This window comes from Muntiacus reevesi, chromosome 2 (genome assembly GCF_963930625.1).
Source record: "Muntiacus reevesi chromosome 2, mMunRee1.1, whole genome shotgun sequence".
Taxonomy (NCBI): Eukaryota; Metazoa; Chordata; class Mammalia; order Artiodactyla; family Cervidae; genus Muntiacus; species Muntiacus reevesi.
In genome coordinates this window covers 15543658-15567889 of record NC_089250.1, presented here as the reverse complement: position 1 = coordinate 15567889, position 24232 = coordinate 15543658, and the positions used below count along the sequence as shown (strand labels likewise).

Sequence of the window (24232 nt, the reverse complement as noted above, 5' to 3'; positions counted from 1 at the left end):
CCATGACCGCAGACTGGGTGGCTTAAAAGCACTTATCTCTTATAGTCTGGATGCCAGGAGTCTGAGAGCAGCCTGCCCACAGGGCTTGGTTCATGGTGGGGGCCTTCCTCCTGGTTTGCAGATGGCTATTTTCTGACTGTGTTTCACAAGGCTGAGCAAGATCCTCTCTCTCCTGTCTCTTCTTATAAGGACACTAATCTCATTCATGAGGGCTCCACCCTCATGACCTAATCACCTCCCAAAGGTCTCACCACCAAGCACCATCACACTGGTGCTTATGGCTTAAATATATGAATTTTGGAGGGAGACACATTCAGTCCATGGCAGTATTAAACTGAATTTGGGGCTTTTCTGTATTGGAAAGATGTGTTGGCTCAGTTTTGATATGCCAACCAAGCATACATAGTACATTCATACACAGGAGTGATACGGTGGTTCTCTTCTTCTTCTTCTTCTTTTTTTTTTTAATAGTTATTTGTTTTGGTTGCATCAGCTCTTAGTTGCAGCACACAGGATCTTTCGTTGCAGGGTACAGACTCTTGTGGCGTATGGGCTCAGTAGTTGAGGTACGTGGGCTTAGTTGCTCTGCGGCATGTAGAATCTTAGTTCCCCAACCAGGGATCAAACCCGTGTCCCCTACATTGCAAGGCAGATTCTTAACCACTGGACCACTAGCGAAGTCCCCCTATTTGTTTTCTAATATATCTGAAAGGCGGAGCAGTGAAATGACACTTCAAAGTGGCAGACAGGGCAGTTCCGAATCGGAGGGTCTTCGCCACAGTTTTGCCAGGATGTTCTGTGTTCCATGTGCTTGCTCCAGAGAGCCCCAGGCTGGGCTGCAAAATATCTCAGCAGATGGCTGGGTTTCTCACTTCTATCATCCTGGCTCCACTGTTTGTTCTGTGTTCCCCCTTAAAAATGTGGTTCCTTCTAGAGGCAGACGCATCGGTACACATGGTACTTCTGAGGATAAATCCCTGAGAACTCAGCTGCAAAGTCCAGAAGAAGCATCATCTCCAGGAAGAAGCCAAGCGTAGATTTCAGGGCAATGTTTCCCTCATGCTTGAACAAGTTTTCCTTTCTTCTTGAATCTGTTCAATTCCCTCTGCACACCCTCCTCTCTAGACAGATGTACGAAGAGGCAGACACATGCTTCTTCTGGCCTAAACATTTCTTTGATGAAGGAGAGCTTTCAGCCAGGCTCAATTACTGACTCCTAAATAATCACTCACATTTCATCTGTCTACTTCATCCAAGCCTACGAACACTCCATAAAGATTCCTGAAGTCCTACACTCCTCTGAAACAGAAAACCAAAGCAAAAACTCAAACTATACAGCAGACCCTCCAACGCTATCCTCCACATTCTTAGGTTCCTCATCTACAGATGTGACCAACCACGAATAGAAAATACTATGGAAATAAATTTCCAGAACGTTCCACAAAGCAAAACTTGAATTTGTCATAAGCCAGCAACTACTTACACAGCATTTATGTTGCATTAGTTATTTTAAGGACTTCCCTGGTGGCTCAGACAGTAAAGAATCTGCCTGCAATTCAGGAGACCCTGGTTCTATCCCTGAGTTGGGAAGATGCCCTGGAGAAGGAAATGGCAATCCACTCCAGTATTCTTGCCTGGAGAATCCCATGGACAGAGAAGCCTGGTGGCTACAGTTCATGGGGGTCTTAAAGAGTCAGACATGAGCAACTAACACTTTCACTCTTTTCAGGTATTATAAGCAACCTAGAAATGACTTGAACTATACAGGAGGGCTGTATACATTATATGCAAATACTTTTTCTATAAGGGACTTGAGCATCTGTGGGTTTCGGTACACGCAGGGGAGGGGGCAGTCCTCGAACCAATCCCCAGAGAATACTGAGGGAGGGCTGTGATGAAATGACCTTCTTCCGAACAATGTGAGGTGATTCTAGTGTTTTATTAAGATTCTTTTGGATGTGGACCACTTTAAAAAATTTTTATTGAATTTGTTACACTGTCGATTCTGTTTTATGTTTTGTTTTTTTGGCCTTGAGGCATGTGGGGTCTTAGCTCCCTGACCAAAAATTGAACCTGAATTGCCTGCATTGGTCCATAGGGTCGCAAAGAGTCAGACACGACTGAGCGACTGAACTGAGCTGAACTGCATTGGAAGGCAAGATGTTAACCACCAGCTTACCAGGGAAGTCGTGTTATTCTAGTATTTAGCCTCAGATAGTATCACCAGCAGGGTGTGAAGAACATGATCCCAAAGAGGAAAATGGGGAAGGCTAAAGTAAAACATAGTTTGTTTGTGGGTAAAGAGCTTATTTTTGTCTGTTCTGACCTCCAAACCAGTTTCTATCCACAACTACCAACTCTTTGCTTAATCATAGGGACTATTCTACAATCCAGTAAGCCTGAGCTGTTGTTGAAAGCATGACCTGGTTAATTCCAGCGGGTGTCTTCTGGCCTTAACTCACATTGCCTCATAGGTGAATCAATCCGTTCTTTTACATTCAAACAGAAGGCATTCTGGAATAATCTTTAGTGAGTGAGTGAGTGAGTGAGTGAGTGCATCCCTGAGGATTGTCATTGTTGTTGTTCAGTCACTAAGTTGCGCCTGACTCTTTGCCACCCCATGGATGGCAGCACGCCAGGCTTCTCTCTCCTTCATTATCTCCCACAGTTTGCTCAAATTCATGTCCATTGCGTCAGTGATGCCTCCCAACAGTCTCATCCTTGCTGCCCCCCTCTCCTTTGGCCTTCTTTCCCAGCATTAGGGTCTTTTCCAGTGAGTCAGCTCTTTGCATCAGGTGGCCAAAGTACTGGAGCTTCAGCATTAGTCCTTGCAATGAATATTCACGGTTGATTTTCTTTAGGATTGCCTAGTTTGATCTCCTTGAAGTCCAAGGGACTCTCAAGAGTCTTATCCAGATTTAGATTAGAAACCACAATTAGAAAGCATCAACTCTTTTGTGCTCAGCTTTCTTTATGGTCCAACTCGCACATCTGTATATGACTACTGGAAATACCATAACTTTGACTGTATAGATCTTTGCTGGCAAAGTGATGTCTCTGTTTTTTAATAAACTGTCTAGGTTTCTCATAGGTTTCCTTCCAAGGAGCAATGCTAATTCTATCTTGGCACTAATGTACCATTACTACTAGTATTCTTCTTTCAATAAATTAACCAGGACCTTCTGTCACAGCTAAACACATAAACCAGTTTGAATGAATTGGTGGAAAAATTGGTTAATTGACATAGAGACCAAAACTTATCATATGAGGAGAAGTCAGAACTCCAGAGTGCTGAAGTAAGGGGAGGATTTGGGAGAGAAAGTTGTCGCTTTTAAAAGTTTGGGGAGCTGCCCTGTGGGGGATTTTACCCTTGATCCTGAGAGCTCAGTTATCAGAGCTGGGGCCAGTTGTCAAGTTACAAGGAGGCAGTTTATTTCATTATTAGAGAATCTGGGATGTAAGCGGCAGTGAGTACGTGAGGGCCACTCTGGTGAGCGCTTTCACAAAGGCGTTCACTGAACCTTCTGCCTCACAGTCGTGTCCAGTGGATATTATTTAACATTGTGGTACAGAAGTTTAACAACCAAGGTTCAGAGAGGTTAAGACACTTGCTTCCAATCACATCATGTAAAAGAGGCAGAAATAGGATCTGATCCAAGTATGGGCTCCTGCCAAGGTTGTACTCAGTTGATGGATGCCATGGGGTGTGGGGTGGGGACTGCTAAAAAGGGAAAGAAATATGCAAGTAAAAAGAGCACCTGAAGCATTTTCTTCTGGTGACAGGAAAGCATTTTCTCTAAACAGAATTTTAAACCCTAACACTTTGATGATGGGCTTCTCTTGAAGAAATAGAGTGGAGAGACCATAAGCTTTCATTCTTCTTTCTTTCACTTTTTATTAAGGGCAGTATTGTGGCAGCAATAAAGTAAAATAACTCAGTATCGATGTTCGGTAAGCTCCCCATCAAACACGGAGATAAAAAAAAGAAGAAGGATGTTGCTATAAAAATATCTGTAAACTGATGCATCCACGAAAGACAACCTTAAAAACCAGAGCAAATGGATTCTCAGTTGCCCTTTCTTCCCATCTCTTTCTAACAAGTACAATCTTTTCTAACTTAGGTCTGGGCAATTCCAAATAATGACTTGATGTGATGGACAAAAAAGGAAGACGGACACAGAAGGAAGCAGGGAGTTGTGTTGAGCATTTATTTAAACCATTGGGATCCTTCACTTCTCTGAGTTTCAGTTTCCTGATGAGCAACAGAAGGAAGCCCTGTATTCCCTTTCAACTGAGCCCACGCATCCACTATCATGGCCCCAGGACAATATCCTGGTGTCTTACCTTATGATGGCAAATCACTCAATATGAGCACTATGTGACTGAGAATGTGGCCCGATGGATCAGAGCCCAGGAGCCAGACTATTGGCCTTAAATCTCAGCTCCCACCCTATCATTAGCCCTGTGACTGGGGTAGATTATTTAACTTCTCGCTCGAAGCCTGAGTGTCCATATCTGTGAAATGGGGACACTGACAGTACCTACTTCACGTGGTTGTCTGACGATAAATCAAGTGAATGAGGGTGGGTGCTACTAGTCTTACTTATTACTGAGTGGCAGTGGTTCTGAAGCTCCATGTTTATTAGGCTCATCCAAGGAGCTTTGAAAAGCCCTCGTGTAAAGGTTCTATCCCATGGCTTGGATCAACAGACTTAGGATGGAGCCCGTGCATGTGTGTGTGTGTGTTACTTGCTTAGTTGTGTCCGACTCTTTTGACCCTATAGACTGCAGCTTTCCAGGCTCCTCTGTTCATGGGATTCTCCAGGCAAGAATACTGGAGTGGGTTGCCATTTCCTTCTCCAGGGCATCTTCCCCACCCAGGGATTGAATCTGGGTCTCCTGCTTTACATGTAGATTCTTTACCAACTGAGCTACTAGGGAAGCCAAGGATGGGGCCTAGGAAGCTGCAAAGTCCGTGGGCCACCCTCAGGCTCAGCTAGAATTTCATCAGTTCACATGAAATAAGAAAGGTGAGGCATGCTTGGCTGAGCAAGAAGCACAAAAGCTTTAGGCCCAGACAGACTTGGGCCTGGCTTTGCAACTTCTTGGGCTTCCCTTGTGGCTCTGCTGGTAAAGAATCTGCCTGCAATGAGGGAGACCTGGGTTCAACCCCTGGGTTGGGAAGATCCCCTGGAGAAGGGAACGGCCACCCACTCCAGTGTTCTGGCCTAGAGAATTCCATGGACTGTACAGTCCATGGGGTCGCAAAGAGTCGGACATGACTGAGCGACTTTCACTTCACTTGCAACTTCTTAGCCACGTGGCCTTGAGTGAGTTCCGTGCCATCTCTGAGTCTTAGTTTTCTCATCCATAAAACAGACACATCACCATCTTTCTGAAAATGTTGTTCTGAGGTTTAAAGAGAGATCTATGGAAGCTCTAGGAAGCAATCAGTAAATGATGCTTTAAAAAATGCAGAGTTATCCTTACAGAGATTGCTCAAACCAGAAGGAAAGATAATAGAAAGGGGAGAAGTGCTGAATATCTGGAGCCTTTGGAAGAGCAGTTAATCTTCTAAGAACCAAAGATGATGATTTATATTCTTAAAACAATGAATGCACCTGCCTGTTTTTTCTCTTTTGAACAAAACATATTTATGTACTCTCTGCTACATATTTCTACCTTTAAAAAAAAACACAACAAAACTTCACAATATAACTTGGGGATTTTCCTAAATCAGTGCATAAAGAACATCCGTATTTTTATTCCACAGAAACATAAGTGTTCCACTAGACTGTTGTCTCGTAATTTAACTGGTTTCCCACTGAGGGGCACTTAGGTTGTTTTCTTGCATTTTCTTTTACAAACAATGTAGGAATGGGTAACTTTTAAATAAATCTCTTCACATAAATGTATCTGTAGGATAAATTCCTAGCAGTGGAATTGCTGGATTGGAAGGTTTGTACATTTGTCATTTTGTTTGAAATTGCCAAACTGTCCTCCACAGAATCTGTACCAATTTCTACTCCAATCAGCAATGAGAAAGAACCTACTTCTAATGCTCTCATCAACAAAATCTCTTGTACAACTTTCTGATCTTGCTGGTCTGATCATCAAAAACTGCTATCTCATTATAGCTTAATTGGCATTTACCTTTTGAGTCGAGCTGGGCTTATTTTCATATGTTTTAGGAAAATGTGAATATTCTGGGAAATGATTATTCATACCCTTGCCTATTTCTCCATTGATTTGCTGGACTTTGTCATTTTGATTTATAGCAGCTCTTTACATATTTGAGATAGCAGGCCTCAGTCTGTGATATGAAATACAAATATTTTTTTTCCTAGCTTGTCATTTATTTTTTGACTTGGCTTATGGCTGTTTTGGTCTGTTTTTGTCAGTTTGCCATGCAGAATTTTTTTTTTTTTTTGGAGTTGAATTTATCTACTATTTCTTTGATAGCTTTTGGATTTTGTATCATGGTTTTTAAAAAGGCTTCCCTGCTCTGATGTTATCAAAGAAGTCTCCCATGATTTCTTCTGATACATTTATTGTTTCATATTTTGCATTTGAATCTTGGATCCCTTTGAAATCTATCCCAGTGTAAGGTATGGACCTAACTCTTTTTTAATTGGCTGAACTTTATTTCTTACATTGAGAGAAGAACAATTTATAAGACATGATATGTAGGGCAAGAAAAATAAATAGACTTGAAGATTTCAATCAAAGAGAAAATGAACAATTATTCTTGTTCGATAACTTCAGCAGCTTGACTTTCTCCCAGTTTTTCTGGTGTGAAAGCATATTCAATATTCTTCTCCCTCTTTTCAACAGTTGTCACTCACTTACTAAAAATATTAATCTTCACAGTGAATTGAGTTAAAAATTACAGATGGTAACAGTGAGAGAAAATCTCTGGTTATGACTCCAGCGATGGGGCCGAAATTTCCCCCCTTTCAGAGGAGTCTTCTTTTGCGGGCATCGAATCTCCTTTATCGCCAATGCTTTAAATGCCTCCATGCAATAACAGTATAATCATAAAAGCTAATTAGTAAAGATTTTGTGTCTTGTTAATGATGTACAATTGATTATGGCTGGAGGACAGAATGAGCCTAACCAGTCATCCATGATGAGCACTGCATTTGTCTTCCCACAATATGGAGGTGATGGCATTTTTATTACTGTTTTTCTATTATGGAGGCAATCTGAACCCACTCACCCATCTGTTTTTCTCCAGCATCATCTTTTACGACCACTGAACCCGAGCCCTTTAAAAATATAGGGGATCTCTCTGGATGTCTGATTACAGGAAGAATGAGCAAACTTAATTACACGTGGACCAAATGGGGGACCAGCATCAGAGAGCATTCCTTCTCCACACTATCTTGGCTTAATTTCTTAAACTATAGTTTTCTCCCATAAAGCCATGGGCCATAATTACATGATTCAAATGTCTGATTAAAACTAACTTTAAAGTAGCCACTTAAATAACTGCAATCCTTTTTCTGGACCATCTCATACTCATTAATTCTTTATAAGGAGAGGTAGCTAGATAGAGATAAGTGTTCAAATATTTACGGAGAAAGAGGAACAAGATGTAGAGACTCTGGGGCCCCACTGTCAAGGCCTCCTCCCAGGGTTTCATGTCCTGTCGCTTTCTCACTAAAGTCCAGCTCCTATTTTTTTTCTTTTTCTTCCCTCACTGTCTTTCTTCCCAATTAATGCCTGACATTTCCATGAAGCCATGTGCAACGATAGCTCTTTTTTTGAGTGGGGGTGTACAGAGTGAAGTGAACACAGTGAAAGTTGCTCAGTCGTGTCCGACTCTTTGCAACCCCATGGACTATACGGTCCATGGAATTCTCCAGGCCAGAATACTGGAGTGGGTAGCCACTCCCTTCTCCAGGGGATCTTCCCAATCCAGGAATCAAACGGGGGTCTCCTGCATTGCAGGCAGATTCTTGGATAACTGAGTTATCAGGGAAGCCCCTGATACAGAAGTAAAACTTACACCCCCAAATGTCTCTTAAGCATGTGAAAACAATAAAGGCTCAAAAGGCTCAGGAAGAACCTGTGACATCCCCATAAACCCCTCAGATGATGTAGGGGACCTCCCTGGTGGTACAGTGGGTAAGAATCTGCTTGCTAATGCAGGGGACATGGGTTCAATCACTGATCTGGGAGGATCCCAAATGCCGAGAAGCAACTAAACCTATGTACCACGACCACTGAGCCTGTGCTCCAGAGCCTGGGAGCTGCAACTCCTGAGTCCGTGTGCTGCAAGTACTGAAGCCCGAGTATCGGTAGAGCCTGTGGTCTGCAAAAAAGAGAAGCTACAGCAACGAGAAGCCCCGTGCACTGCAAGCAGAGAAAGCCCACACAGCAACAAAGACCCCATGCAGCCAAAAATAAAATAAACAAACAAACAAACAAAAAATACAATAATGTAGATGGAGGACTCGGTCCAGGAAGGGAGTGACCAACATAAATTATCAGAGTATGAACTAGGTGTGTATACAGGGAACAACTCTGCTTGTTAGGATTCCTGTCTATATTCCATTGTCTCCACATGGCCCAGCAAACATTTCTTTACTTAACCACTGCCTTTCCACCGTCATGTGAACAACCTTCCTTCCCTTTGAAGTCCCAAGCCCCACCTCCAACATCCTCTTTTGCTTTCAGCTGAAGATGGTGTTGAAGGCGAGGGTGTTAGCCATTTTGGTGAGTGACTCGGTTTCCCCGAGTCTCTTCCACATACACATGTTATTAAACTTTTGTTTGACTTTCTGTGTTCATTTGTCTCATGTCAGTTTAATTTTCAGACCAGCTAGAAGAACCTAGAAAGGTAGAGGAAATCTCCTTTCTCAACAGTGGGCATGGTCCAACAGCCAAGTTTTCAAAAGGATGGGGGTTTGGCTCTTCTCCAAGCTGGTCCGGAGCACACAGCTGTGATAAGAAAAGTACATAATAGCTGCAGAACTTCAGCAGGTGAGGACTAAGAGTTTGTTATGACACGGCTCTTCCCTTAGAATGTACAACCAAGACAGTAATTCTGGCAGAGTAATTTCCCGTTGCTATTTCCTGACATTTAAAAACGTCCAAAGACACTCTCCTTGGCTGCGTAGAGCAGCCCTGGGGCCCCCACTGCTGAGGCTGAGGGCAGCCACGCTCCCCTCTCTGGCTTGGGGCCACCAGCCATGTTTGCCATCCACTCGCCCTCCTGTCCTTGGACAATGGGCTGAAAGGGCCCTGTGGCTGGTGGGACAGCCCCATAAGCCCCAAGCACAGAAGACCGAGGGGGAGTCTGTCATTGGAAGAAGTCCTGGGCACTGGAGACTGGCCCAGACACCTGTGTGTGCAGGATGCCCTTCCCCTCTGGGGCTTGTCTCTTGGCTAAGCCATGGCTTTACATCTGGGCTGCTGCATCAAAGGGAAAAGGTATGGGGTTTGAGGGACAGGCAATAGAATGGGGGATGACCTCTTCACCTCTACCCCACCTTTGGTGACTAGTGAGTGAGTGAAAGTTGTTCAGTCATGTCCTACTCTTTGCAACACCACGGACTGTAGGCCACCAGGCTCCTCTATCCATAGGATTCTCCAGGCAAGAATACTCGAGTGGGTCACCATTCCTTTCTCCAGCGAGTCTTCCCGACCCTGGATCGAACCAGGGTCTCCTATGTTGCAGGCAGATTCTTTCTGCTCTGAGCCACCAGGGAAGCCCCGTAGGTGACTAGCGTGTGATTTGAATGGAAAAGCAAGAGCTGTCTTCTTTCCTCTTTGTTCAAGGGATAGAATGAACGGGCTGGTGTTAATCAGGGAATACTAGCTGAATGGAAACACTGGACAGTCTGCCAATGACGAACTCCACCCTGGTCTTCTGCACTTTGGGCTTCTGGAGTTGTCCTGCCAGCTATAGGGTGCCTTCAGCCCCACTGTCCCAAGAAAGGAGGTAGAGTGGACGGCCAGGGGTTGGGGGTCGGGGGATGCAGTCTTCATCCTTCAAAGCTGGTGTCCTCGGAGGAATGAAACACATGGAGCCATGCTCACCCATCCCATTCCTCTTCTCTTTAAGTGGTGGCTGTAAACTGAACAGAAACTTAGGAACGTCAGGGCTTGAACATTTGGAACTGCAGGAAAGAAGAACAGTACTAAAGATGAGCTCCCAGTCGGCTCCTACTGGTGGCTCTGGTCACTGGCTTTTAGAGACTCCAAGTGTCTCGCTAAATAGTAGATCAGGAAACACAGGCTCGCCACTCAGACACAGTGACGTTCTCAAGTTACCAGGATACCATCGCAAAAGTAACTGCTGCGACGCACACATCTCACACCAAGCTACAACCCAACTGTTCTCAAAGGTGACCTTCGAAGTGTTGCTCGTGGAAATCCCGCTGTAGTGTAGCTCAGGCCTGGATGTGTGACCTACCTTCCTAAGAAGCACTGAAGAGGAGAGATTTTAATGCGTGCTGATGGCTGCTGCTGTTCTGCCTTGTAGACGTTAACGGAATTTTATGTTCTGTGCCCGTGCCCTGAGGCAACATAATCGTGAGAATTACAATTTTACATGCAAAGAAGATAAATAAGTAAATGGTCTCCAATTTCCAAAAGAGGGTGGTAGCAGTGGAAAATCATACGTAGAGGTGGTCCTTCTTCACACCTCTCTCCTGAGACCCCTGCAATCCTTCCTTTCTTCCCCAAACAGGAAGCCCCTAGTCGCATCCTCTTATTAAAGGAATCATACATCTACCCCTCCCCCTCAAAAGGAAGAGGATATTAAGGACCATCCCCATCTCCACTTGCGGTGGCTACGGTTTGAGGGAACACTGCCTGGTTCCTTTGGCCCTTTGGCCAGGCCGCCACCTGAAATCCTGCTGAGTTAAAGACACTCACTCCATCGGCTCAGATGCAGCGCTTGCGGAGATTCCAGTCAACACTGATCCTACAGGGCTAAGCTCACCGTTCTCCCCGTGACCTCTTCCCGCTGTGTGCCCTAGTTAAGCTCAGGTCACGGCCCTTGCCTGCTCTAGCTTCCACCCCGCTTGAGAACACACAACACAGGCAGAGGCACACAGTCTGCAAACCAGTGAAGGGGCAAGAGTGCGGCCAGAGACCCACCCCGGGCCCTCTCCCAACCCCTCCTGGAGCTCTGGGAGGAAGGGGGGGAGGCAATCAGAGAAGACCCTCAAGCCAGCCAGGCTCAGAAAGGAGACAGATGCTCTCTGGGCACTAAAAAGTGTCAAAGATGGGTCAGTCTGAAGAAAGGGTCTCTCCTCTTTGGGCTAAGCAAGGGTTTTCAGCTAGGAAAGGATCCTTGCAGCATGAACTGAGTCTGAATTTCTAGGTGGGACTTTAAAAACATAATAAACAGTCTGCAACTCCCGAGAGAAGATTCCCCCTGCCATCCCCTCACGCACATCATGCTGTCCTCCACTTTATCCCCGAGCGCTCCCACCACCACCATCCACACAGTGAAAGGAGGCTGGGGAGAGACGCTGGGGAGTCACAGCCCCCTGCGGACACAGGCAGGGTTGGGGGACTAGTAGGCTTTTCCAGAAAATGCAGGGGCTTTGGGAGCGGGGCAGAGCTTGAAGGAGAGAGGGTGAGAGAATATGGGAGGAGCTGAAGTTGGAGCAGGCTGGATGGGGCAGGCTACGGGGCAGGCTTCTAGAAGGAGGGAGAAGCCTGGGCACCCTCAAATGCTGGGGCAGGGTTGTCTCATGCTTAGCCTCAGTCTTCCTGGGCTGCTGTAACAGAAACCCACATTCAGGGAGGCTTTCAAGCAACAGAAACTTATATCTCACTGTTCCAGAGCTGCAAGTCCAAGGTGAAGGTGCCAGCAGTTCTCTCATGAAGGGCCTCCTGCTGGCTCAGAGCCAGCACCTTGTCCCTCTGTTTTCAGAAAGGGAAAGGGGACAGCTTGGGAGAGGGGAAGAAAATCAGGCTGAAAAGTATTTGGCCTATGCTACATGGTCAGAGAGCCTGTGTCCCTCAGGTCGGCACCTTCACAATCAAGCGGCTCCTGGCACGCTCCCCTCCCCTCTAACCATCACCTCTGGGGGTTAGGATTTCACATTCAGGGGACACAGGCATTCTGCCCACATAGCACAGGCCAAATACTTCAGCCCAGATTTCCTTTTCGTCCTCCCAGCTGTCCCCTTTTCCCTTCTTATTCTCTGGATAGATGGCAGTTCCACCTTCTACGTGTCTGTATGAGTGTGCATTCTGGGGCATGCAGATCAAGGCAGTATCCGGGGTACACAAAGGACTTGCTCCCCCTTTGCTCTGTCCAGAAGCAGGCCCTGCATCTTTAAGGCGAGCTCAGAGGTGCCTAAGGATATCCGCTGGCTTCTGGTTAATTTCCAATGTGTGTCCCCTGGGTCTTTACCTACAGCCCAGTATAGGCTGGCCATAGAGAGAACTAGCACCTGCATTGGGCACTTAGACTGTGCAGAGTCAGGGGTCTTCTGTGATGTGTGAAGGGGTAGGGCGGGTGGAGAAGAATAAGGAAAAGAGAAGCTAGAGAAGCATTTTCTTCATGTGAACTGTCTTCAGTTTGAGAGGAGGCCACTAAGGATTCCATGTCCCATCAACGGTCTGCATCTAATGAAGAAGGTAGCTGGGAAAATGAACTATTAAGAGATACCACTGTCTCTGACAAAACATTATGAGTAGAAGGACTTTCATGGAGCATGAATAATGGTTCCTTAATCAGGCACGGAACTACCCTGCGGGGGGTATTTTTGAGGCTGCCTTTTGATGTATGTCAACTTTGTGGCCCTTAGTGAAGGATGCAGGACATAGCCTATACTCACAAAGGGATCATGGATCGGAAACCTCCTTCTGCCCTGAACATGGCCTGTCCCACCAACCATGGGGAACTAACCTACATCTGAGGGCTCAGTGAGTGTTGTCCAAGACAACTGCTAACATGTTCAGTGACCTGACCCATGGCCCGAGGCAGTCCCACGAATGGACAAATGAATAGACAGCTCCATTTCCACCCTGAATCACTGGGGGGACTGGGAACAGAGACATGGCCTTTGGGAAGTTTGTGGACCAGATACTCCAAGGCCGGAACTTAAACCAAAGGGCCCTTTGTATCACATACAGAATCCTGTTCTGAGAAGTGGGAAAGGATCCATGGCCGAGAGGACCCCCAAGAAGGAGTTGCATCGAGGCAGAGTTTCCTGGCAGAGGGTTTGAGATGCTTGTGGCTGTTAACATGGAGAGTCTGAGGGGAGGAGGGGCAGGGTCTGAATTTCATATTAGAAACATCATTCTCCCTGATGTGTTGGGGAGAGGCTAAAAAGTTCTAGCCTGGAAGAAGGGAAACCAGCTAGAGGATTGTTGAGTTCCAAACAACTGAGTCTACTATCACCAGGCAGTGGGGATGGGCTGGTACCACTGGCCCAATAGAAGGCATTCTGAAGTCTGCCTGAACATGTGCCCCAGGACGCAGGAACTGGAGAGGGTGGGGGTGGACTCTGGTCAGCTCAGTTCAGCTCAGTGCATGCTCAGTCGTGTCTGACTCTGCTACCCCCATGGACTGTAGCTCGCCAGGCTCCTCTGTCCATGGGATTTCCCAGGCAAGAATACTGGAGTGGGTTGCCATTTCTTTCTCCAGGGGATCTTCCCCATCCAGGGATCAAACCTGCGTCTTCTGCATTTGCAAGCGGGTTCTTTACCACTGAGCAACCTGGGAATCCCGATCCTGGTCACCTATGGGGAAATACGAGTTTCCACCCTTGGCCACTCTGTGCTCATGAAACACGAATGACGGATCTTCTTGTTGACCTGACTGTGTCTGAGCCATCCTGGAGTACGTCATGTTACTCATTTCCCTCAGGGCTCTGGTTCATCATCACCTCTTCCACCATCACTTCCATGGAGATGCTCCTGGGCTTGGCCACTCCCTCCCACACATCTCCAACCGCCAAGCGTACAATCTACGATCCTCCATGTCCCACCACAGGAAACCCAACTGGGGATCTTCTCTCCTACACTTGCTCTTCCTCCTGACCCCTAGAACTCCCGGTTCAGACTTTTTAGTTGTAACTCAAACTTCCCTTGGTTTCTGTTTCCCTCCCAACAACTCTGATTCCTCTAAATTACACCTGAGAGACATCTCTTCTCTCCAGTCCTACTGCTGCCATCTTGGTTCCAGCTCCCCTTCCTCTAGATAACTCTCATATCCTCCCAGCAGCTCTCTCTGCTCCCGGGTTCATCCCTCACCACAGACCCTTGAAGCTCAACCCTTCCAAAGGCGAGCTGTGAGCTTTGCTTCAAAATCCTCCACTGTCCTTCACTGCCAGGGCTACCATACACATATACCCCAGCTTGGCAGTCACACTCCTCACCGTATGTCAAAACCTAGCTCAGCTTTATTATTTCCTTTATAACTTGTACATGCCTAACACTCTTTTGAACTTTCTACCAGATCCTCCTCATCCCTTAAGAGTCCACCTAGCCTCTGCCAGTTTTTTTCAATACCCTCTTCACAAAGATTTTCCTATTTCTCCAAGCATTTTCTCTCTCCTCTAAATGCCATTTTTCTTGTATGCATCTGTGTGACAGATATGTATATTTGCCCCATTATATTACTTATGGGGCTTCCCAGGTGGTGTAGTGGTAAAGAATCCACCTGCCAAGCAGGAGATGCAAGAGATGAGGGTTTGATCCCTTGCCTGGAGAATCCCATGGACAGAGGTGCCTGGCAGGCTGCAATCCATGGGGCTGCAAAGAATCAGACATGACTGAGCAAGCATAGGCTATGTATTACTTATGACCCTGAAAGCAGAAGGCCAAAGGCCCTCTTAAATAACTCCAGGTATTTAGCAGGGAGTCTTCTGAATGCTAGGCGCTCCACAAACACTGAACGCTAGCCACTGTTTTAGGCACTTAGGACACAAAAGTAGTAAGATACCATTCCCCTCTTCAATATGCTGCTTAGGTACGCCATGCGGCATGAAATAATTTACAAATTACAGGCGTGGTAATCTGACCATCCTCACTGAACAATTACGTTTGCTGCTTCCTTCTACTACTGCCCTCATAAATCACAGTAATTGCTTGGCAATCTGGCTAAGCCTTGTAAGGCGAAAGAGCTGTTCATGTCTTGTGTCTAATGGTGAACAGGGAGGAGGAGGAAGAGGGTAAATTACTCTGCCTCCCATTTGTGCTCCATCAGTTCTAAATCTCCAGGAAAAATTATGCTCAGTGTGGCCAAAGAGCATCCCACAGTAGGGTTTTAAACCACACATCAGTGTGTGTGCATATCGGAAACTTCCTGCTGGTCTGTACTTGAGAGTGTGTGCACTCCTAGTAGGTTTCAACAGGCACCGTACCTCCCCGACTGTGCACAGAGCAGGCAGCGCAGGGCTCTGAAGCTCTGACGGGGACCCATGCTGCACGTTTTAAAGATGCCTTGTGAAACGGAAAACACCACTACCTGCTCAAGTTCAAGTGCCATTCTGATATCCACCCACCGTCAATGCAGCACTGTCTAACACGCTGAGATTTCAAAATGTACTCTCCCCCAGAAACAGGGGGCAAGTAATTTAAAGGCCCCTTGAGAGAGAAAACGAGCAAAATGGGTGCAGGGCAGCCAGTGGAAAGCAGTGGTCCGGAGCCTGCTGGTGCGGGAGCCCCAACTCCACCACCGCCTGGTTGTGTGACCTTGGATGAGTCCCTCACCCCCTTCACGCTCCACCTCCCAAGATACTGACCTCCTTTAAAGTGTTCTTGTGAATACGGAAAGAGTGAATATTTATAAGATGCTTAAAAACAGGGACGGGCAATAATTAGCACCAAGTAAGTTTAAACGGTGCTTTCATATTAAATGGAAAAAAATTTAGATTTTGTCTTTAAAAAAAAAAAAACACTTCATCTTTTTAAGAAAAAAATAGAGCACATAGGCATGTCAGTTACCTTGCACAGCACCCCTGTATGGCCTCGTTATTTGGAGCCCACTCTGGATTTCCCATCATCTACTGGGCAGCCATCATGATTGGTAGGAAAAGGCATGGGGTACATTTTGTCATATACAGTACATTTTTACGAACTTCCCAAGTAGCTCAGCTGGTAAAGAATCCGCCTGCAATGCGGGAGACTCCGGTTCGATTCTGGGGTTGGGAAGATCCCCTGGAGAAGGGATAGGCTACCCACCCCAGCGTTCCTGGTCTTCCCTGGGGGCTCAGACAGTAAAGAATCTGCCTGCAGTGTGGGAGACCTGGGTTCATTCCCTGGGTTGGGAAGATCCCCTGGAGGAGGGCATGGCAACCCACTGCAGTGTTCTTGCCTGGAGAATCGCATGGACAGAGAAGCCTGGCGGGCTACAGTCCACGGGGTCACAAAGAGTCGGACATGACTGAGTGACTGAGTACAGCCCAGTACAGGCGGCGCGGGGGTAAAGGGTCCGCCGGCCATGTAGGAGACTCAAGAGACGTGGGTCTGATCCCAGGGTCTGGAAGATCCAGGCAACCCACTCCAGTATTCTTGCCTGAAAGAGCCTATAGACAGAGGAGCCTGGCGGGCTACAATCCACGGGGTTGCAGAGTCAGACATGACTGAGCACACACACAGTACATTTTTATACGCACTACTCTCTTAAATGGAAGAAAACATACAGAGAGGAAAACAAAATCTTTTCCAAATGAATTTGAATAACCCCCCCAAAATGAAAGCGATGTAGGTAGCATGACCCTCTGGATAGAGTGACAGAAACGCTGCACCATTAATGAGAATCACGTGCTGTCCTGTGGGGCGAGAAATTCCCCCAGTCGGCCCTCTTTAAGCTTTGTTTTCTCCTTCATGTGCAATTTCCTCTTTCTGGGGCTGGTATAAACCTCTCTCCCCCCGTATTATCTTCCCATTAGGAGCGCATGGCCATAATGACAGCCACCTGTTTTAGTGACAGAGCCAGGATGCCATCATTTTCCGCCGAATGTCGTTAATCTGAGTAACCGTCCCCTCCGGGAGCGCGGTCCCCGCCCTCACGCAGTTACGAGCCATTTCCAGAGCACCTGTTCCCCCTCTGGTTTCAAAAGGTAAATTCTTCCCAAGGGGACCCCCCCTACCTGCTCACATCCCAAACCCCTGCTACGCTCTCTCGATAAATCTTGCACTTTCAGTGGCTATGATTTTCTCAATCACACCAGTAGGGGGAAAAAAAAGCAGTGCTGGAAACATATTGTTGGAAAATGCATATTAACATATTGTCGCGGCCCTGTCAGAAATCTGTCAGCAGTTAACTGCCACCGTGCCAGACTCGCGTCCCGGAGCAGCTGCTGACAGGTCCCTGCTCGGCCTCCTCCCGGTCAGGTGTGTGGCGCCCACGGACGTCCCCGTGGGGCGAGCTCCACCAACACCATTTGCCACTCAGCTCCGCCCAGCCGCCCCTCTGATCAGGCTCACCCAGGCTCAGCGGTGCTGCTGGCCCACACTGGCCCCCGTTTCTCCGGTGCCAAAGCTGCTCTGCCCACCCCAGCCATGCTCTCGACTTGGCCACCCAGCCCTCAGGATGCACTGTGGTATGAACTGAGACACACAGCCTGAGGTCAGGGCCTGGCTGCTCGCCTACCAGCCCGAGGACGTCGGGCAGGCCTTGTCCCTTCTCTGACAAAAGGCTGCGGGAAAGCGGGTGACAGGTGCCATCATCATACAGGGAGCAGGTTCTCAGCACACGTGGTTACCTGCTTTCCTCCTCCCCCGGAACACCTGAGTTTCCTGACCATCCTCCAAGATACAGGCCCCCTAGTCACACCTCCTCCAGGAAGCCTTCCCTGACTTGACAGCTTGCCGGGATCCCTTCCGGCTACAGGAGGAACTCCCTGCCCAACAAACAACTCCTCCTCCCTCTGCCTAAATGCAGGTGGCAGGGCTGGAGGGAGGGAGAAGCTGTCAGATGTCTCTACCCACTGGCCTCCAGCCTTGCTCTTCCTGTCCCATGTCAGGCTCAGTAACAGCCACCCCTGCTCCTGGGCCATTGGCCACGTCCCTGCTGCTCCCGTCTACTCTTGGGTTGAATGTCTAGGAGACCCGTTGAAGCTGCTAGTCCCACAGGGTGATCTAAGGCCACACACATCTTTCTTTCTTCCTCTGTCCATGGACTTCTCCAGACAAGAATACTGGAGTGGGTTGCCATTCCCTTCTCCAGGATATATTCCCAACCTAGCGATCGAACCCAGATCTCCTGCATGGCAGGCAGATTCTGTACCATCTGAGCCACCAGGAAAGCCCTTTTCCCTCCCATCCTATTTAAATAGAGGCGTTGGCCATTTTCTCTTAGGCTAACCCCTCTTGCCTCCCCAGAAACTGCACCCCCATCCTCACCCTCTCTCCTGATGTCTTCTATGCATTTAAACGTTTATTTGGGTGCAAGAAACAACCCACCTCAAGTTCATTACTTCCCACCAGCTCCCAGTACTTCTCTGTGATCCCTTTCGAAGCTGAGCTTCTTTAATGAATCTTCTGGATTTTCCCCCTTCCAACTCACTGCTTTTTTAAAACCACTTCAATTTCAACCTTCTTACCCCTTAGGTATATCTGCTGGATACATCTTCTTCTTCTGTTCCCTGGTGCATGTAATTACTGAGGTGCTTGTCCAGCCCTCCACTCTCTGTGTGAAGAATGCCTCCCCTGGGTCAAATACACACTCACATTTCAAAGAGAAACTGGTAATGACATCCGAAATGATATCGACACAATGGAAGAAGTGTTTTGAGGAGAAGGTCAATGGTATTGAATACTACAGAGAGAGTACGTGCTATGTGGCACAGAAGTGTCTACACATGGGATTGGATGGAGCTACTCATGGGTCTCTGGCAACCTCTTTAAGGTACTGTCATTCGATAGATCAGCTTCCTAAACCCAAAGAGGCAGAGTTACTAAAGAGACTTAAAGATACACACTTAGATCTAGTAACACTTCCATAGATCCAGGGACACCTGCCTAGACCCAGCACTAGAACAGGGCCTCCTGACATCCAGATCAGTGTGTGCCAAAGGCATGCCGACTAAGGCATTCTATGGTGAGCAGAGACCAGGCTCCATAAGGATGGAACACCACCCTTTGGACCACGGCCAGCCCACCATCAGGTGGTCAGGCTGCAGAGTGAACCCAGCCAGGAGCCATCCTACATAGGTGACAGAATTAGTGTTTTAAGAACAGTGTTTTTGCCAGGTCTCCAAAGTTCTTCTAGAGCATCCTGATCTTTCCACATGCGGTCCTAGAAAAGGAACTCTTTTGTTTCCTATCACAAACTGCTTGTTCTAGTAGGAGGTGGACAGTCAGGGTCCTCCTCCCACCATCTCTCTAGGTCTCAGATCCACAGGTGCTTCTGCTGTCAGAGCTCAAACAACTTGTCTTTCAGCCCTCACAGAACATACTCTTGGCTGGAACTCTGGTTTCTTCTTAGCTATAGTGGGACAAATTTCAATTACCAAGTATATAACTATCACATTTTTCTTGGCCCTATGATTTCTCTCTTCTGTATCTGCAAGGCATCAATCCACATTACCAACAATAATGAGTTTGTCTCAGAACATATCATGTAACTGCAGCAAAGACAACTCTCTATTACATTGAGATTTGGAATCATATCTGTGTAAGCAGCTTCTACAATGGCCTGCAATGATCTCCACCTCTTGCTATTTGTGTCCATGTATAACCCCTCTTTTGAACAGGGGCTGGGTCTTGTGACTCATTTACAATGAAGAGAACACTATAGCAGTGATAGTATGTCACTTATGACATTAGGTTATGAAAAGACGGCAACTTCCATCTTGCTGGCCGTATCTTATTCTTGCTCTTGTTTGCTGCCATGGAAGTCAACCCTGTCAACAGAAAGCCAGGAACTGAAGCCCTCAGTCCAACAGCCCACAAAGAACTGAATCCTTCCAACAACCACAAGAAACTATGAGAAAAAGCTTCAAGGTGGGTCATTCCCCAGTTGGATTTTCATATGAGATTGCAGCTCCAGCGAAAAATCATGACTGAAGCTTCGTGAGAAAATCTTAAAATGTGAGCCCTCAGCTAAGTCAGGCCCAGATTCCTGACCCAGAGAAACTGAGATAACAAACATTTGTTTCTTTAAGCTGCTAGGTTTTAGGGTAATTTGTTACACTAAGACATGTTTAAGAGTAGCGAAGAATCCAAGACAATTTCTTTTCTTCTGATTCCTAAATCAAAATGAAGATAGAGAAATACATTGCTGGAATTCAAACACAATGACACATGTGGTGTTAGTGATGGTCACTTGACTTTTGATTTCTAAGGTTAACAATTAAGAGGAAAACAGCCTTCAATACCCTTCAATTCCCACCATCCCAGCAGAATAAACGGAGGAGATAATTAGTTGTCACTTGCTTGGTGTCACTTCCTTGTTTTATTTGGCTGTTTTGGGCAGATGGGAAGTGAATCTAGCATCCAAGTGCAGAGTTAGCATTAATGAATTCCCAAAATACCCTTTTTTTCTGGGGTGAATTTACTTTGTAACTACCACCACTGCCAACCAAAAATTAAATCAATAAATCAGTATGAGGAAATTGTCAGGCAGAGCTAGGCGTCCTGCTAGAAAGAAGAGAGTGTTTATGGGTTGAATTCCCACACCACTCATGGCTAATTGGCCTGCCACCCAGTTCCAGGGCCATGGAGGGGCCTCGGGGGAGGGGGACCGTGTCCGGCTCCTGAGGACAGGAAGACACTTTAGTACTCTGAGTCCACGCTGGCCCCAGTGTCTCTGTACCCCATTTTGCCTTCACTCCAGGAAAAAAGGAAGGAATCATTGCCAAATGCTTTCTGCTCCTGTTTCTGGCAACAAATGAGTATGTCTAGCTTATTAACCCTTTGCTCATACTCTTAAGCTCTGCCTGCTTGATGCCACTTCCCTATGGGTCCCTTTTCCCTTTAATGTGATTTATCTAGAACAATATCACTCAGGGTTCATAAAAAGGGATAAAGAGCACAAGTTTGCACACCTGTCAGTGTTAGAAGGGTTGTCTAGTAGAGAATATGGCCTTCTGAGGTTTCTGCATTCACTGAATTAAGAAACAACTGTGTTACAATACAAGAGTTACAAATGATTAAAACCAGCAAATAAGAAGAAAAAAAAAAGTCAAGACCCTCCACTTATCTTGGGGAGGAGTTCCTCCTTCCAACCTTCCTCCCAACATACCACACAGACATATATAAACACATTCAGGTCCATGCTTGGCTAAAGAGAAACACTCTCAGGGGAAAACTATCTATTTACATAATGAAAACCATCAGAATAATAAACGCAAGTAATCACACGCTATTTCTAGAAATTCCTATGCTTAGGGTCATGTATCTGAGATATCTATGTGATTTACTGACTGTTGTACTCTTCACTCAAATATGTTAGCAGAATGTAAACAAAGTCACTGCCCATCCGCAAACATCCAGGTGACCAAGGCAGTTTTTCCATTTTTGCCTCTGCTGCCCTTACCTCGAAGCCGGGCTCCCCAGGTCACCCCACAACCAAGAAGTTAAGTCCATTAACCTAATTCCTCATCTAGAACTTGGCATGGATAATCCATACAGCTCTTCAGTTGTTCACAGATAACCACGAACATATATATGCTGAATAATCAAAGATAAACACATGGTTAATCTTTTGAAAAGTTAAGTGGATATAATATAACTATTGATGCTAAAAGTCAAGTCCCCAAGTGCCAGACTTTAGAATTGAGATTGCTGATACACAGAACTGTCTGCTCTCTCACGCCTATCTTTTCTTGTCCCATCTCCTCATGCATAATAAAACTGGCAAGCATAAAATTTCAATGTGAGCTTGAGGACTTAAGTCTGAAGTGAGATACCATTTTTAAAAATTACCTCTAATCTTCAATCTATTACTGTTGTTGGCTGGCAGGTAGCCAATGCCAGCTTTTCCCATTTTATTTGAGTCAAGTGTTTTCCTCTCTCCCTGCCTTCCTTTCCTGAATAAATATTTAAGGCTGATTGCTGAAGAATTGATGCTTTCAAATTGTGGTACTAGAGAAGACTCTTGAGAGTTCCGTGGACTGCAAGGAGATCAAACCAGTCAATCCTAAAGGAAATCATCCCTGAATATTCATTGGACGCACTGATACTGAAGGTGACGCTCCAATACTTTGGCCACCTGATGTGAAGAACTGACTCACTGGAAAAGACCCTGATGCTGGGAAAGATTGAAGGGATAATGAGAAGAGGGCAGCAGAGGATGAGATGGTTAGATAGCACTACCACCTCAATGGGCATGAATTTGAGCAAACTCCTAGAGACAGTGAAGAACAGGGAAGGCTGATGTGTTGCAGTCTATGGGGTTGGACACAAATTATAGCGACTGAACAAAAACAAGAAGCATCTGCTAGGTACTAGGCACTGTAACGGGTGCTTGGGGATACAATGGTGACCACATCAGTAACATAGATATTGTTAATGCTCTGCTTTTAATTTGCCCTGAGGGTCGCCTGCAGATGCTATGCAGAAGCCTACAGATTCCTCCTATTGCTGCCTTTCAGAGTGTGTCTTCTCTGGCCTTGGAAGTGCTTGGCCTGAGCATGGGGAAGAGAGAAGTGCCCATGAATGAATTCTCCCTGAGGGACATCAACCACTGAAGGACAAAGCATTATGGAACATACAGCAGTGTGCTCGCCCTTCAGTGGACAGTGTTCCACGGGGGCCCAGGCGGCCTGAATCCCCACTGCTTGGGCAGTAACCCACTCCTGAGCACATGTCCGCTGGCGGCCTCCCTGCCCACCTCCCTTCCCCACTCCCTCATGTCCTTGGACTCCAATCTATGTCTCAAGGGTCTTCTTTGTGCAAACCCATTGGGGGAGACACAGAAAGGAAACTCCAAATTGTCACAAAACTGCTATTTTTTTTTTTCAAATAGGATAACAGCAGCATGCTATAATCATTCAAATCGAGAATTATCCATACCTGAGTTCCCTGGTATGTTTGCAATGGTATTTTAACATGTCCCCAAGCGCCACAGAAATCCATAAAGCATTCATTCAAATGAAATTTGAAGGACATAGAAAACACAGGCAGAATATTCTCTAAAAGAATTATCATGCATTGCCTTACACATAATGCACCAGCATTTTTCATTCTCTAAAGATAATCCTTTGGTATTTGGGTCTTTTGGACTGGCTGGACTGTTCAGCTTTTTGTTCAACCTAAATAACATTTCCTATTCTGCAGAATAATGTAATACCCTGAATCAAACCAGTCCTACTTGGTAAACTTTACGTGAATGCTATTTTTCATCAACATCACATGCCTATTAGGAAAGAAAGAACAGCTGGCTTCTCACTAAAGTAATTATTTTTCATTATTGAATTCTGATTATTCAATGTTACCTATCTTTTTCTGTATCTCTCTTGAGTCATCCCAAATTAGATTGCTATATCCAGATACCTCAGTTTACTTTAGTAAAGGGGATAGGATGAATGGGAATAGAGGGGAAAGAAGAGAAGTAATATTGCTTCTAGAATACTTTGCAGGCTCATATGGAATAAATAAAACAAAGACAATTTTATCATCTGCACAGTCAATAAACACCAGTTTCCAGGAATGAGCAAGATAACCTGTGAATTGACTGTAGTGTTGAGGCTGACTCCTGAATATGAATGTGAATACATATATATTCATTGTGTCATATTACCAAGGCTGACACTGTTTACAGTCACTGATACAGAATGAGAACATCTGGGAACTCAATTACTTGACATAAATAAGTCTTTGTATTTGTAAAATAAAAACTTTCTAATAGCCAAAGTTCTGGTTTCTTCTTCAGTGGGAGCTGCTCATCGTAAACCCAGAATTGAAAGTCAAATCTTGATTGATATTGAATCCTAAACTCACATGGGCTCGATAACCTAAGATTGCCTTTATATAATTCAATCCACAGGCTGCTACAGTGGGTTTATAGTATCTCAGACTTTGAAAAGAAATTACTTCTGCAGTGGCAGTTTGCAGAACATTCTGTAGCATCTTCTCAAACAGGAAACAAGCCAACCAGAGATAAGAGATAATAAAAGCATCGTATTCCTAAAGATTTGGATGCAGAGCTTGGAAAGTGATGGGGACTTCTTTCAAACAAGATGTGGCTGGTGGGTCTGTAGTTCCTTGATGCTCATGGGGTGGTCAGAATCAGCTTGTTCGCAATGCAGAATTTCGGGCCTCATCTCAGACTAACTAGATCTGACTACGCATTTAAATAAAAAAA

The 24232-nt window shown here is 46.0% G+C and overlaps 1 protein-coding gene across 3 annotated transcripts in view; it reads right to left on the bottom strand.

Annotated features, from left to right (window-relative positions):
• Positions 1–24232, bottom strand: part of CELF2 (CUGBP Elav-like family member 2) — a 545942-nt gene that overhangs the window by 373579 nt on the left and 148131 nt on the right. The gene's annotated exons all lie outside the window — the stretch shown is intronic.